Here is a 17,220-nt window from a genome sequence, read left to right as displayed (position 1 = left end):
GAGGAGGGAGGAGCAGCAGCAGCAGGAGGGGACACTGGCAGGATTGTTCCTCTGAGTGACAGTCCTTTTAGTCTTATCTCTCTCGTTCCTCATAGAAACCCAGAGAGGAAAAAAAAAATAGAAAAAAATCTGCCGCTTTTTACCCTCCAGTTTCTCTTCCTCCTCTTTCATTATCTGGAGTTTTTATGGAAAACCTTTTTCTCTATTATCATGTGATGGTAATAGAAATGATCTTTTAGGGTCCTAAATATTTACCTTAATGTCGTAACGTGCACGTTTGTTTCATTACATCTTCCAAGTCATGTTTAAATCCATCTAGTCTCCATCGTTACACACTTTTAACAATAAAAAAAACCATGCATGTCAATAAGCTAAACTGTCACGTCTTGCATCAGAACATAAGTGATAACAAAGTGCATTCAGCCTTAATAGAAGTTGATTTCTTTCATCCTTCTTGTCTTGATAAAGATCCTCATTGATGTGCTCTGCGTTTCCTCCACTTTCATTTTAATACTAATCCCGTTGTGAGAGTGAGACGGACGCTTCAGTCCCTCACGAAGGAGGTCTGGACTGAATAATCTGCTTTCAGGAGGCCAGCTGGGACTCCGTTCCCACCTCAGGACATGAAGGACGGCGATCACACCGTCTTCCTGCAGCATTTAGTCCTGCATGTGAAACCCGCCGCTCATATTCTTCACTACAATTTCCCCGAAGACTTCCTGTATTTCTCTCAATCGAGAGATAAGACGCAGCGTTGATGGTTATTTTTCTCCCTTCAATACCCTCCGTCCCTCGTTTCTCTGCCGGTGACCTCCAGGTCAGCCGGGAGTCGGGGGTCACCGTCTGAGCTCCTGGATGCTTCTAGATGGGAAATGGTGGCTGATGAGGGCAGATAGGAGAGGGGAGGAGAGGAGAGGGGGAGGGGGGGGAGAGGGAGGGGAGGGGAGGGTGGAGGGGAGAGGAGAGGAGGGATGGTTGAAGGCAGAAGAGCTTGAAAAGACTAATTAGCAGCTATTTGACTGATAAATAGATGCAACATTAATTAACAATTGAACCAGTGGGGAGACGGCGAGGCTGCTGACGTGCTCTCAAATCCATCATATGTTCCTGTTTTATTGTTTGACAGCAGATCTTTGGAGCTTGAAAGCAGCTGCAGATTTCCTCACATCTCTGGGAGTCCTGGAGCTGCTGCGGTCAGATGTTGTCCGGCTGTGATTTACTTTCCGCCGGTGATGTTTACTGCTGATTGTTTGGTGACTGAAGCGTCACTTTGCCGTGGGACAGCCCCACCGTCCTGATGAGCTCTGCCTCAGATACGATCACCCTCAGCTCCCTCTCTGCTCTCGACCCTCCCGTGCAAATATAATTAGCTCTGATTAAAATGGCCATTGTTTGATTAATACCTCCGCAGCCTCTTTCAGGCGACTTTTCCATTTCCGGTGCTGCTTATCTCCGATTCTTCCTTCTGCTGTGTGATTATATTTTTTTAGGTGTTTTGTTTTTAAGATGCAGCTTTTTAAATCATGGACATGAATATGAGGTCACATAGTAACACAAGTATGAAGGTTAAAAATAGCTTTAACTTCTGCTAAATATAGTTTAAAGCATCTTTCAAATTAAATCCCTGAATTTGAAAAGTAGACAAGTATGAATAATTAAATAAATGTAATAATAACACCTGCTTTAACCCCATTATTATATTGTTAGCATTTTTTGTTATTCTTGATTTATGATTGTGCAAGTATTAACTTATTAACTTATGCTTGAATTAACTCCTTTATTGAAATTTGAGAGTATTTATTAGTAATATATATATATTTTTTTATCACATAAAAGAAAACATTTTAAGTAAATGTTAAGTAAAATTGTTGAGTTTAATAAAACACAAAAGTACCAGTTTCTTTTTGTGGGAGCTACAAAATAAAAGCTGCTATGATTCATGAAAATATGTCGTTTTCTTTATCATCCAATCAGTAGTTGTAAGCAGTGCATGTACAGTGTAAATATTAAATATTTAAACTCAAACCTGAAGTTTTGTTGCTGTTAAGAAAGTGTTTTGCATAAAAAAAGACCTAAAAGGTGGAAAAATGATTCCACATTGTAAGTTTGGCTCTTTCAGTTTGAACTGGAGGGTTAAAGGATTATTATAAAATGATGATAACAAAGTGAGCATCTATATGATTCGGGTTCTTTCCGGATCACCTGCAGTTGTTTTCATGTGATCCTTTTAATTCTACATTAACTTCTCTTCTTTGTGGCTTTTATAAACATGTTGTTTTGTGTTAACAACCTGCTCCATTTGCATTTGATTCATATCAGTTGTCGTCCTGAATGATGTGTTGTCGTGTGTTGATGCCGGGGTGTCCTTTAAGGACAACTCATAGCTCGCAGTGTTGAGTTGTTAAAGGACAATCTGGTATCATATTTTTAGATTAGTGGAGATGTTTAGTCTCCAGTCAGTTTTATAAAAGACCAGAATTCATGCACTCAGCTGCTGAAACCAACTTCTTTTATTTTCTGTCCATTAAAGAGGTCCATTAGCAGATCTGTCCACAGACGTTGTTGTGAGGCGAACGCAACGCGCTACACTGAAAGAAAAGCTTTTAAAACCGCCATTGTTCTCCCGTCATCACCGCTCAGTTGTTTGCATATCTTTTCCTGCCTCATTTACACAAACAGAAAAAAACATGCAAAGTAGAGCTGGCACGTCGATAAAGAAATGTATTGATATACTGTTTTCATACACTGACACACACACACACACACAGAAACAGAGGCGTCATCCTCTCATCACCTTCCTCATCACCTCCGGACGAGGACACGGTCAGTGAAAGGCAGCGGCTGACAGCTGAAGAATAACAGTCGATCGTTACAGCTGAGCTCAGCAGAGTCCAGCCGCTCGGGTCAAAGGTCACCTGCAGCCTCACCTTGAAAAACGCCGGCCAGTTTTCCGTGCACCTGTCGATGTCACGCTGTCTATCACACAGAGGAGGAGACACAGAAATAAAAGGCAAAACATTTTTTTCCACAAGTTATTTTGGTGTCGTTAGCTTAAAGACACGCCCCCAAAAAACACGACTGTTTGAGGCCTGTTTTCAAATTAATGACGGGATCATTTTCAGAAAACTAATAAGAAGGAGAGACTTTAGTGGAGGACACAAGAATGACTCGTGAAAAAAGTTTATTCACTTTGGATTTGATGAGAGAAGTTGAATGGGAGTCTATGGAGCCGGAGGCTTTTTGGAGCCGACCTCTAGTGGCACTCGCTGGTATTGCAGCTGAAGACACTTCTGCATCAGAACCATTTTACAGACCTGAAGCTACGAACTCTTTTATATCCAGACTGTGATTTGTCCACATCTTGATCACAGTTCTTTGAAAAAAAATAAAAGATCCTCATCATGTGTAAAATATGTCGATATCGGATATTTTAACTCTCAAATATCAGTTTTAGAATTAATTCAGCATCTGTCAGGAATTGACCAGATAAAGAGAAATGTTTAAGCGGAGAAGAGAACAGAAATGTTCATAAACATCAAAAATAAAATAAGCAAATCAAAATAGTTCCAGGCTCAGTGGTGTTTCCGTCCTCCTTCACTGGACTGGATCAAAAACATGTTCCTAAAACAACTTCAAGTTTTGAATGAAACTGTAGAGGAGAAGAACGGTTTTAGATGTGATGCCATCAGCTCAGTATAAACAGCCCGTATTGTTTTAAATGATAGGATATTGGTTTGAGATCCCCGAATGTTTCCAATAATTATGTTAAACCAACTCGGTAATGAATGTGAAGGAAAAGCCTGGAGCTGTTCCCTTCGCAGCGTTCTGTTACCGCTGAGGGGACTCAAACTCTCAAACCCTCAAACTCGGGTCATGTGATGTGAAGGGTCATGTGAAGAGTCGCTTCAATAGATTTTCATACTTTGTACAACATACTTTTAAATCCTTTAATGTGGAAAAAAAAAAGGAAAAGTTGTTAATTTAGCAGCAAAATGTTTTGATCTTGCAGCAACAGAAAATATCTGGAATTTGTTTTTAATGCATATTTGCGTATGTTAAATTATTGCAAGATGTCTAGTGTTTATATTTTGCAGATTTTCTACAGTATGCTGCAGCCACTTTAGACAGTAAAAAAAAAGATGAGATATAACATATTTCCAGCAGTAGGAAGTGATTACATCATGCACACGTTGTCTTTACTAGATACTTGTAAAATATAGTCACGTAAAACTCTGCTATTGTGGAAAAAACGCTGCAAAATCAGACATCTTCAATCACAGCAAACAGAAAAAACTCAGCCAAACCTCGGAGGAGGTGCCAACAGGAAACCTACTTATTTATTTGTTCATCACTGCAAATGTTGTCCTTCACTTTAACTGTCTTTATTGTAGCAGCTACAAATTCAATTCAGTTTTATTTCTATTGTGCCAAATCACAACACAAGTTATTTTAGGGCACTTTAACAGAGTAAAGAACTTTACAACATTATAGAGAGAAACTCAACAATTCAACAATTCCAACGTGAGCGACAGTTTGGAGGAAAAAAGTCTCTTAACAGGAAGAAAATGGTCTTTGAAATAATAATTAGCAGAAAGCTATGTTCTTTCACTGCTCTTCTATTTTTGGACCAAATTCAATTTTATTTTTGGATTTACTTATTGAAACGTCTTCACTGCCGTGGACTGAGATTTTGTCGCAGCAGAAAACCAAAACGCACACTTAAGAATCACAAAAGGTTCTTTAGCTGTCAGTGAGAACCAGTTTCCAGATGTAGAGGCTCTTCACAGACAAACACACCAACATAGACTTGAAACCCACAAAATAAAAACAACCTCTAAATGACTTTCTCTTTCCAGCAAACAAAACGTTATCAGATTAAAGAATATGTATTGTTCCCTGAAGCCTCCGCTGAGTGATAACGGGCCCGTGTGAGCTGATCCGGGGCCGACCAGGAGGTTCTGGAGGCCCGGTTCTGTCTGGGACCCGTCTGAGAGGCCGGCGGGGCTTTTAGAGGAGCTGTGAGTGACGGAGGTTTAGAGGAGATGTGACTGCGGCCTGCGGTGCTGCTGTTTATGTACACTGGCCCTCCCAAAACTGTGTTTATGAAAACAGCGGCTCGCTGCCCATCAGATAGGCGCTCCGAGCCCGGGACGGGGACAGCTCCTCCGAGGGAGCAGGACAGAGACACAGAGACAAAGACAAAATCAGCAAAACAGACAATAACACAAACGCAACATAAGAAAACAGGGCAGGAGGTTAATTTGATGCAAATGGTCTGAAATAATGTCTCAAATCAGTTTTGGGGAACTTTGTTCTTCATCCGTCTTCCTTCTCTCGCTCCAAATGTTTTCACTAAACTCCAGAAAAAGTAGAAAGTACTTTGCCTCTCACTAATCTCCTCCTGCCTTTAATTTGATTTCTTCCCTGTTATGCCCCTTCGGTTGTCTTCCTCCTTAATTAGCTCACATCCCTCTGCTTTGCCAGATTGAGGGTGTTGACATGCGCACGGCGAAGCCTGAATCTCATATTTAGAGCTCCTCGCGACCACTAACATCACATGCAAACTCCTTCTGATGCTTTCAAAGAGCCCACGTTGTAGATCTGTGAGGCTTTTTCTCTTCTTCTTGGTGTTTGCCTGCAGCTGCAGCAGTTATCTTCTGTGTTCTGTTTGAAGTGGAGGACGCTTTTAGTTTATGACTATTATAGTCATTTCACATTATTTACTGTTTGTTAACAGCACAGAATCAGCTGAGTGAAACACGCTGTTGTGTTGTGCCTGTCAGTGCATCACAGCCACATTGAGTTTATTTCACTTGTCCTTGATCATTTTAGTGTTATCAAAGGAAAGCGGAGGAGAAAAACTGCTTCTCGAAGTTCACATTTCAAATATTTTAATTGTTTTACGCAGCTTTCATTTATTTTTCTAATAATCCCTCGAGGCGGCTGGAAGACTGTTTACTGTCTTTGATTTGCAGTCCTGTAGCTTTCACTCCAAGCGTTAATTAACCTTCAAATGGAGAAATTATAGCAGGCACACAAGTACGTGTGCACGCTCCACACACACACACACACACACACACACACACACACACACACACACACACACACACACACACACACACACACACACACACACACACACACACACACACACACACACACACACACACACACACACACACACACACACAGACTCGACAATGGAAGAGTTTTTATTCATCTCAGATCTGCGTCCATGCTTCTTCTTCTTCCTCCTCTCTCTCTCACACAACATGCAAGTCGACATTTCTTCTCCATCTTTCTCCTCCTCGTTTCTTTTGTTCACCAAAGTCGAACTCAATCTCGGTCTGCGGATTCTTTGAACTTCTGTCGGCGCTAAAACAACATTACAGGTTGAAAGACGGCGCGTATCTGTTTCCGGCTCGGAGCCCGTTAATCTCCTCTGCTTCTCTCTCTTCAGCTTCTTCTTCTTCTTCTTCTTTTAGTCCTATATATCATCCATGTGTTCCTTCTTTTATGCTCACTTCTTACATAGCTGGTAAAACATTCTATTATTTTGATATAGGCTCTCATTAGCTGTTTCGGTTTAATTAAATGAGCTCATTCATATGAAAATGGGCCGATAGTGATTTCCTTCCCTAGCAACTATCGCTGACCTCGCGTGGCAACTCTTAATTAGAAACCGGCTTGATTGACGTTGCACTTATACACACGTGCACACATAAGCATTTTATAAAAGAATATAAGACGTCTCGAAATGGAGGAAAAAGCCGTTCTTCTGGTGTCTTCAGTCCCTTCATGTTAAACACACTGACTCCATGATGTTCAGGACTCTGTTGCAGGAGGGTTTTTATGGGTTTTGTTTTTGTTGTCATGCTGCAGAATTCTTCTGCTTTTGCATGTTTTGCAGCGTACTGTATTATATTCACTCTCTTCCTTTTCTCCATCTGCTTCCTGCTCACGTCTCCTCTTGTCAGAGCTCTGATAGGTTAATTCATGCAGTGTTTACCGTCCCGGGAAAAAAAAAAAAAAAGATTCCCATCAGGCCTTTCTCTCCGCTCCGTTCTCCTTTTATCCGGCGTGCCTCTTTCTCACTGCTGCATATTAATCATCAGGTGTGTGTACATAACGTCATTTCACACACAGTAATGAGGAGACCGATGGAGGGTGACGGTGAACAGGAGATACAGTGACTGATGATGCACAACCACATATCTCCTTCTTTTCTTTCTTCATCTGGTTCCACATCTGCTTCTGGAAGCATCGATTTATTATGTAACTCTTTAGCATGTATTAATGTATGTGTGGACGCAGCGGTAGCAAGTTAATGTGACTCACTGTGGGACATTTTCGTGCAATTTATACATTTCTGTTAGTTGACTTTCTATCAAAACTTTATTCAGCATTTAATGGCCTTTAAAAAGACACAGAGTAACTGTTAGAAGTATTCCTGCTAAATATTTGGACTAAACTGACACTCAACCATAAATAAAGTACAAAGAACAAAGACTTACAGATAAACAAATTAATATTAATCATTCATCAACACAGTATAACCAGTACAATGAAAGAAATCAATACGGTTTCTGACCACAGACAGTAAATAAAAGAGTTCGTAGCTTCAGGTCTGTAAAATGGTTCCGATGCAGAAGTGTCTTCAGCTGCAATACCAGCGAGTGCCACTAGAGGTCGGCTCCAAAAAGCCTCCGGCTCCATAGACTCCCATTCAACTTCTCTCATCAAATCCAAAGTGAATAAAATGTGTCCATCAGTTATCTCGGTGTTGTTAGCTAAAGTCACTCCTTCTTCTTAGTTTTCTGGAGGTCCATCTGAAAATAATCCCTCATTCATTAGAAAAGAAGATTCAAGAAGACCTGTTTTTGGGGGCGTGTCTGTTTGATTGACAGGCCTGTGGTGCAGTCAGGTTACAGCTATCGGTGGGCGGGACGTAGTATCGTCAGGTTTCCGATCAGATCGGTCAGATCCACCTCTGGCTCCTCCCCCAGCTCGTCCAAATATGGTCACTTCCTGCTCCAAACCGCTCCGAACTAGCAAAGATGGTGACGGACAGAATCTGAACTGGAGGATTCATAACGTTCACAAACCAACGATGACGTCATCGTTGGCTGCCGCTTGTTTTCTGACTTGCAATTTTTTTCTGATTTCCACGATTTTACTGCAGAAAACTCCACAAATTACATGAAATAATCTTCTGCAAAACCACATTTTTTTCTATTGAAACCATCACAAAAAACTCTGGAGGGTCTGACTACTTTTCTGTAAGTTTTGTATGTTTCAATAAATCCAGTTTGTATCTTGTAGCTGATTCACACAAACAAAACAAAACAAACAAACAAACAAACAAACAAACAAACAAACAAACAGGAGCCAGCAGCGGTCCGTCTGTCCGTCTGGAGGACCGAACGGAAAAATCCGATTCGACATACTCCCGACTCATGTTGCTGCTCGGACTGAGCGTGGATGGAAGATTTAATGGAGGACGGGGTGGAGAAGTTCTCTCTTCACTGATGTCAGGCCGAGAGCTGCAGGGTGGGTTCCCATGGAAATGAGCCATTCAAATTGAGGATTTATTTATTTTTCTCGTCCCCTTTTCCTTGTCTCCATTTGGCATGGGGTGCAGAAGTCAGGCGGGCTGTTTGGGAATGATTTGGGGGGACGGGACAGACGTCTCCGGTGGCGGCCCGGCCGCTCAGTTAAATTTCATAACTGGAAACGCTGCTTGGATTGTCATGGTGTTATTATTTGATCAGCGATATCTGGGAGCGGGTCGGGTGTCCTAAATGCTTCCGATTTGCCCAGACTGTAGTTAAAGCGTGTAACTGGATCTCTTCTTGTCGTAGACGGGCATTAAGTGTGCACATTATTAACGACCTTCTCCTTGCTGCTGTAGTTTTCCACCTTCCAGCACTTCTCTGCCATTTTGTTTTGTATTTTTGGAAACCAGCGGTGGCCGTGCAGGTCCAGGCGGGTTTCAGGCCGATGGGACGATAAGCTCAGAAGTGAGGGATGCGGTTGAAGTCACGGATCAGGTGTTGTTTTATCGGCCGGCGGGAGAACAACTTTGATGTGAGCTGCGATGCAGACGGCGAGGAGGTGAGCTATCGCTGGTGAGGGCCGATGAAGAGCTGCACAGGAACAAAACAAACTCAACCCACATCCAGAAAATCTACAACAAGTCGCAGCTTCAGAGACGTCGTCGGCTCCAGTTCGGCACATTCTCACTCGTAAAATAGTTTTGTTGTTTAACTTTCGCTTCTATGATTCAAAACAAATTATATTTACATATTGCTTGTCCAGAAGCAGTGTACACACTGATTCATGCAATTAATCTATACAGGTTTTTGTTTAACATCATGAAGTTATTTAACAAGTAAAAAAAACTCCAGATATTCTCTGGTTCTCAAAAATAAAGTGTTTCTGCAAAGTAAATTAATTTATATTAATTCAAACTTTTGAACTGTTGGCTGCACAAAACGAGAAAACCTTTTTTTTTTTAAATGCATAATATAAACAAATCAGCAGTTGGAGATCAGCAGGGATCATATGAAACCATTCCAGCATCAAATGCACGATATTATATGTTTCACTGAATTCATGCTTTTATCATAAATGATGACAAGGAGGAGAAACGTGTTTTCAGGGGAAACTTTCTACTTGAAGCCTGAAAGTACTGAAAGTATCTGACTGACCCTCATCTGATGTTTCTGCTGTGATGAACACAAACAGAAAGAAGACAGATTGTTGTTGGTGTGTTTTGTGTAAACAGCAGCGATGTTGGTTGGTGTTGCGGTGAATGTTTCGAGTCTTCGTCTCCGTCAGTGTTTGTTTCCCGGCGCGGTGGATGTGAGACTTCAGCAGACGGACGTCGTCCCTGGAAGCTTCGCCGACTGTCGCTCATCTCCGGTGTAGTTTGGACGTCTGGATTCACTTCATTTCGTTCCCTTTTGCACATTTGTTTCTGTTTTCAAGCACAAACATTGTTGTTCTTCTCATTTTTCTGTCTTTGTTTCTCCACTCTTCTGCCTTCTCTCACTCATTTTGTCATCATTTTATTTTGACAGTCCAGTATTGATTTTGTCACTTAAAGGCAGCAGATCTGCTGACTCGGGCATCGTTGAGAGATCCGTCTGGTACGATAACTCTGAAACTACTGCAGCATCCTTTATCCGATCGTCACCGACCAGCGTGGGAAGAGAGCTGTTCGCCGAAACTCAACTACCGTCGCCATGGTTTCAAGTACGTTTAGAAACTAACGCTTGAATTCAGCGTCACCACGTTTAGGCTCCCCGACTGCTCTCTGATTGGTCCGAGCGAACCTTCACGTGAACAAAGTTTCCAGACAGTCGTACCTGCTGCTGCCCATCAAAAGCGTGTTGGGTTGCATGTCGTGTGTTTACAGTCGGACATCCGTCGCAATCTGGAGCGCAACATTGGAAGTAAAAGGGAAAAGTACGCTTCCTTTTAATGCCTCCTCTTCTTCTCCTTCTTCTTCTCTCTTTTACGACTTGAAAGCTGGCCGAGCTTCAGCGCCACCAACTGTCTCAGCGGCTCAGTCGATGCTACGTATCTGCCGCCGCAAAGGATTGTGGGTCAGAACGGCCAGACGAGCGTGCTGACCTGCAGACTGCAGAATACGAGCGGATGTAGTAGAACATCCTGGTGCTTTTGGTAACGCACAAGTAATGTAGCACAGCAGCTATTTACATACATAAACAGATAGTTATATTCAAATATGACCTTACTTATTGTAATCATATCTGTGGTCATATTCCAACCGTGGCCCGGCCGTGGCCTTAGTCTTCCTGTTTTGTTCTGTTCTGGATGATTTTCCGCCTTCAGGGTTTCTACATTTCTGTTTCCTTTGTATAAATATGAATGAAGCACTATTTCATTGATTATAACAGGTTGGAAAAAGAGTTAATTTCTCAGAGTTGAGCTGCTTGTGAAAACACTGCAGGCGAGGTTTGAGTGTAACCGACTGTACACATGAATAGGCTCGTAATTACTAACACAGGAGGGACGGACACGTGTGGACATTTACAATCAGGATTCTTTCTGCTACTTTGATCCAGCGGCCTCGAGGCTTTTTAAAAAGAAAAACCTGTCAGCGTCTCGCTCTTACAGCTCAGACCATATGGTTATTGTGGTGAGTGTAAAAGTGTAATATGGAGGCTTAATGACATAACTCCCACCTGCAGCAGCAGCCGTTATTAAGCTGCTGCAGAGATAAGGCAGCCATTAGCTGAGCTGCATCATTTCATGGCTACTGCAACAATAAGAGTGACATCCCCTTAACGTTTTACTACGCCCAGCGAGACCCCCCCCCCCCCTCTGTTTTGGGGCACGTCTACAGTGATGTGGTGGAGGTTATTGTGTGTGGGTCAGAGGCCGTTTTAAATAAGCAATAAATGTTAAATCTGCCTGACATCTTCAGTATCCATTACTGCAAAGAGCGAAGCGGCGAGGAGACGCAGACGAAAAGAAGCGGGAGTGAAACTGGTAGACGGAGATGAGATCAATAGAAGCAGAATGGAGGATTGATTCGAGCTCTTAGATCTTTCAGATTAGTTGGCTCGATTAGAGACAAATATGGAGGCTTATTCATGTGACCTTAGCAGTGACAGCCTGAACTAAGTGGCCGTAGAGTAATTACATTCAAACCCCAATATCCCACTGATGCTGGAGATTTGGAGACGACTGCTGCAGTGGATTTTCTAGAAACAAAAAATGTTTGTGTGGCCCAGTTTTAGACGACGCTGGTGCTCTGAATGTGTCTCCGTGTGTCCAACTTCTTTCTTTGACTTATAACCCATCGTGATGTTATCTAATGCTCGAGTTGAGTTTCTGTTTTGCAGCCGACCTGAGTTGTTTCATGCATCGGTTACGAACAATGGAGGCTTCATGCAGTCTGGATGTTCCAGTATGAAAACAGGCGTCGATGCAAATGTAAGCAAATGCATCGTGTGCAAGACAGTTTGTTATCTGTCGGCTCTTGTCTGTAAGAACTCGTCCGACCGGTGGACTCATCACCTCAAATGGTCCAACACGCCATACTTCAACCATGGAAATCAGACATCACAGTTTATACAGTGGAGGAGAGAGACAGCAACGACGTGAAGGGAAACACTCTCTGAAGACAGAAATACTACCAATAGAAACGCATCAACGTTAACATTAAGACCGAAACACATACAAATGGGTAACAAATCAAAGAAAAGCAGTTCCTTTAATGTTTGTCCTTCAGTGTATTTGTTGAACAGAGTGTTGGTTCATATCAAAAATGGTTTTGCTTCTCCTTAGAAAGTGGAAGTTACTCCGCCTGGCTTGCTGACATCAACAGATAGACGTTTTTCTGGGTGTTATTTAGTGCTACAATCAATCTCCTGCACACTCAAGGCTGTTTATCCCACAGACTGTTTATAAAAGAGTTCGTAGCTTCCAGGTCTGTAAAATGGTTCCGATCCAGAAGTGTCTTCAGCTGCAATACCAGCGAGTGCCACTAGAGGTCGGCTCCAAAAAGCCTCCGGCTCCATAGACTCCCATTCAACTTCTCTCATCAAATCCAAAGTGAATAAAATGTGTCCATCAGTTATCTCGGTGTTGTTAGCTAAAGTCACTCCTTCTTATTAGTTTTCTGGAGGTCCATCTGAAAATAATCCCTCATTCATTAGAAAAGAAGATTCAAGAAGACCTGGTTTTGGGGGCGTGTCTGTTTGATTGACAGGCCTGTGGTGCAGTCAGGTTACAGCTATCAGTAAGGTTGTCGGGCGAGTGGCCAGCCTGACTGATGTCTCAGCCTGTGAGATATATCTGATGTGTGTTGGCAAGACAACGGAACATAATATAGAAAAAGATTCATGGGTTAAATTATTAATATATATATATATACACATTTTGGACAGTAAACTGTAAAACCTGCCTCCGGCACACAAGTCACAAATCACAGGTGTCAAAAGGTTTTTATTCAGTATATATATTTATATAAAGAGGGTGATATATCGATATCCGAATTCTTTTCCTCCCTAATATCGACATCATTCGGGCTCTTAAATTCATGGAACATTTTTTTCTCGAGATTCGAATCATGACACAAAGTATTAAAGATCTCAAATCACTGCTGGAACTACAAAACAAACACAACGCGACTATTTTAAGTGCCATCCTGCACCAATCACATTACAGCAACAACGTCGTCTGTCGCTCTCAAAAGTTTGGACCGAGTTTGTCTACAATTCAAAATCAAACATATTCGACACTAAATTCTTAGCAGACATAAACTCCGGTTGTAGATCCGCCACAGTGCAGTCGTTGTGTTGTTGTGTGTCTCCACCATCGTCAGTGTTTACTGAACGTGGCTCTCGGCTCGTTAATGATTGACAGCTGAAGTTTGTTTCTGTTGCCCACGCTGATATGACCGAGAGAGATACGGCAGTAAACACTCACAGCTAGAATTAGCGCAGGAAAACCCCTTCCCACCGCGTTCAGACGGCCATTTTAAATTAGATGAATAAATTTGGAGGCTTAATTATTTTTGCTGCTTTGAGCTATTATTCTCCTGCATGGGAAAGTGAGGGATGAGATGAGAAGGCGAGCATGATCCCTAGAAAACAAATGCAGATGTATTTTGCTGAAAATCTTCTGTCCCTCCTTCCTGTCGCCGGCAGCCACAACTTTTATTTTTCTCACCCTCCATTGGATTGGCACCAAACAAAACATACTCAATTAACCTCATTTGTCCCCCTTAATTCTGAGTTTCTCCGACACACATGCAGACATGTTTACTGGCTCTGATACTTTAATGTTAACAATGTCGTAATCAGCGTCCGCCGTCGTCGTTCACCGCAGCCGGTCCGTCTCGCCGCTCTCAGACCAACACATGCTGTTTCTGGCCAAGTGTAATTCAATCAATTCACACCAACTCTCTCCTCCTCCTCCTCCTCCTCCTCCTCCCCCTCTTTTCCTGCTGAACCTGCCGGGTCATGTTCTGTGGCTCATATGTGATTGAGGCCTCTCGTGTCTGGGAGAGCGAGGAGGCGAGCTCCATGGGGAGAGACGGACCGGTCGCATCGGGACTGAACTTCCCTGAGCTGGGAAACAATTACAGCTCCCTCCTCCTCCTCCTTCTCCTTCTCCTTCTCCTTCTCCTTCTCCTTCTCCTTTTTCTTCTCCTACTACCCCCTCCTCCTCCTCCTCCTCCTCCTCCTCCTTCTTCTTCTTCTTCTTCTTCTTCTTCTTCTTCTTCTTCTTCTTCTTCTTCTTCTTCTTCTTCTTCTCCCCCCCCTCCTCCTCCTCATCCCTCCACTGTCTGTCCTCCACTTTCTCTTTTCTTCCTCTCTCCTTCTTTAACACTGTCTCTTCCATCCAGTCCTGCGGCACTACATACCCTTTTATTTATTTATGTATTAGGAGACGGAAATGGACTCCCACCCAGAGAAGAGGGGTGACAGGGAGGTGAATTGTGACTCCATGCTCATGGATGTGTGTGTGTGTGTGTGTGTGTGTGTGTGTGTGTGTGTGTGTGTGTGTGTGTGTGTGTGTGTGTGTGTGTGTGTGTGTGTGTGTGTGTGTGTGTGTGTGTGTGTGTGTGTTGAAATGTCTGGGATGACGTGCTGTAATATTCAGTCCCTATAGGAATTCTAGCGATCACAATAATTAACGCAAATTCAAGCACTAGTTGCAGTATTTTTCAGCTCTACATTTTTCAAAATTCCAGCATTTTTTCCACAAAAAATGTCGTCAACAGAAACTCTGCTGAAAGCATTACGTCATAAAGTCACCTTTAAAAACAAAACTCACTTTATTAACAAAAATAATTCCTATCCAGTCAGCGAGGCTCCGCCCCTCTCTCATCTCACCATCAAAACAAACTGCTGCTCGTTAACGGGAACAACAGGAAGTGACGGGGTTTGTGGGAAATGTGATCTTCTCATTAAAATGATGAATAATAATAATAAATGATAATATTAATTGAACAGCATGTTTTCTTTGTTTCTATATTTCAGTCACAGACGGTCTGTTCTGGAAAGATTCGTCACTTTAGAGTCTTTTTATCGCTGAGCTCCGTGATGGTTCTCTAAGTTCAACAAATACATCAAAAATGATTAGAACTAAGATATTTCTGTGATGTGCAGCAGGATTATTATCACAGGAAGTCAGCTCATGTTACTCTTTATCAGGTAGTGCTTCAAAAGATTTTTTTTTTTTCTTATTTCAAGTTTTACTGCAAAACATTCACTTAAAACTACACAAATTATGTCCGTTTTTAGAAAACCCAACATTTTTATTTGCATCAATCACAAAAAATGTGCTGAAATCATGGAATGACTGATTCTTTAAAGTATGCTGAGGCGTTTTCATTGTTTCGTGCAGCTGTTTGTGTCTCTGATGTGCACGAGAACACATGAAGTCGCTGTTAAACACCTTCAACGCTCTTCTGCTGATTAACAGAAGTGGAAAGATGTTGGGGAGCAAATGTGCCAGTAAAGATCTGTAGAAGATATGAATGTAAACGATGCTGGGTTTAAAATACACATACGAGGATACATGCAGTGCATTATGGGTAGGATCACTGACCATAAAGGGATCTTTTTGGTTTAGAAAAACTCAACTGGGCGCCTTTAATTCACATTTAGATTTGCAGATTTAGCATCTCGTAGAGCAGATGAACCACAGATGATGTTGCCATGGCAGCAGCGCTCCCGTCTCCCATCCTGTCTCAGTCTCTGAATTCTGTTGATTCTTTTAATCACAGATTCGGAGCTCTGTTAAAAAGAACATATTTTCCAGAGAATAATTTATTTTTTTTATTTTTTTTTTAAACGTTAAAATCTGCGCTCTGTGACTGCGTTATAAAACAACCCAGATGTGGTCGTCATACTGCAAACTTTTCCTCTAACAGGGGCGACCGACTGCTGGACACGCCTGCATGTAAAACCTCTGCCAAACAGTCTCAGCTACAAAAAAAACAAAACAAAAAACCCCCGAACAATCAGCGAAAATGAAAAAGACACAAACACGCACACACAAACGAAGCCGACTCACCGTCAGATTAGAAGTCCTGATTGCATTGTGGACTTCCCAACTGCTTCCTGTACGTGACCTCTGGCTGACCTCGGGGAGACCCCTCTGGAAGAAGCTGCAGCCGCTGGAGGAGGAGGAGGAGGTGGTGGTGGTGGTAGAGGAAGAGGAGGAGGAGGACTGGGTGGGGGAGGAGGAGGGGATGGTGGAGGAGGAGGAGGAGGTGGTGGTGGTAGAGGAAGAGGAGGAGGAGGACGGGGTGGGGGAGGAGGAGGGGATGGTGGAGGAGGAGGAGGAGGTGGTGGTGGTGGTGAAGGAGGAGGAGGAGGACAGGGTGGAGGAGGAGGAGGACAGGGTGGAGGAGGAGGAGGAGGAGGAGGACGGGGTGAGCCCAGGTTCAGAGTGGCAGCCTTCAGACTGCAGCGTTATCGCCTCCATCGCTGCAGCGCTGCTGTAATTGCAGCCTGTGATCTCTCCTGTGAGCTTTTGCTGTTTTTTTTTTTTAGGTCTTTCAAACGTTCTCGTCGTCACTTTTCAACCTTCAAGAAGAAAGTCGGGTCTTTGTTTAAAAAAGCAGAACTTCTGCCGGCCTGTGTTGCAGCTACATGTTGGCTTTCTGTGACGTGGCTTCTCGATGATGTCCTTTATTGACATGATTTGGTTGAATCCAACATGTTTGAATGGTTTGAATGCAGCTGATTGGAGGAGGAGGGGAGGGGGGGGGCTTTATGTGGTAATCTCACAGCTTTCCAAAGAAAACATGCTTTGCTGAGGTTGTATTTGCACGAAGCTTCAAAAACACTGGAGCAGAGCAGAGCTGTGGTTTGCCGCTGCTGCACCTCAGCGATTACAAGTGTTTTTAATTATTCATTATTAAAGTGTGATTGTCGGCATTTTCTCCTGTTCAGACATCTGGTTGTCAGATTAAAATAAAAGCTGGACGTCGTGCTCCTTTAATCAGGAGGCTGTTTGTGTGATGACAGACTGTTTATCGTTCAAACACTTTGAATGATATTAGTGAGGATCGTTAACGTTTTTCACAATCAGAATTTTATTTTATTGTCAAGGAAATTAAAGAAAACAATTTAGGTCGGTGCAACACGAGAGAAATAAGAAATTAAGACAATATTAAATTATAAATAGTTATAAAAATACAAAACATGTGTGGATGTGTTCTTTCTT

Source organism: Brachyistius frenatus, unplaced genomic scaffold (assembly GCF_029030835.1).
Source record: "Brachyistius frenatus isolate BFR_SWC_R1_liver_20210118 unplaced genomic scaffold, ASM2903083v1 Contig_4, whole genome shotgun sequence".
Lineage (NCBI taxonomy): Eukaryota > Metazoa > Chordata > Actinopteri > Embiotocidae > Brachyistius > Brachyistius frenatus.
This window is presented reverse-complemented; position numbering follows the sequence as displayed.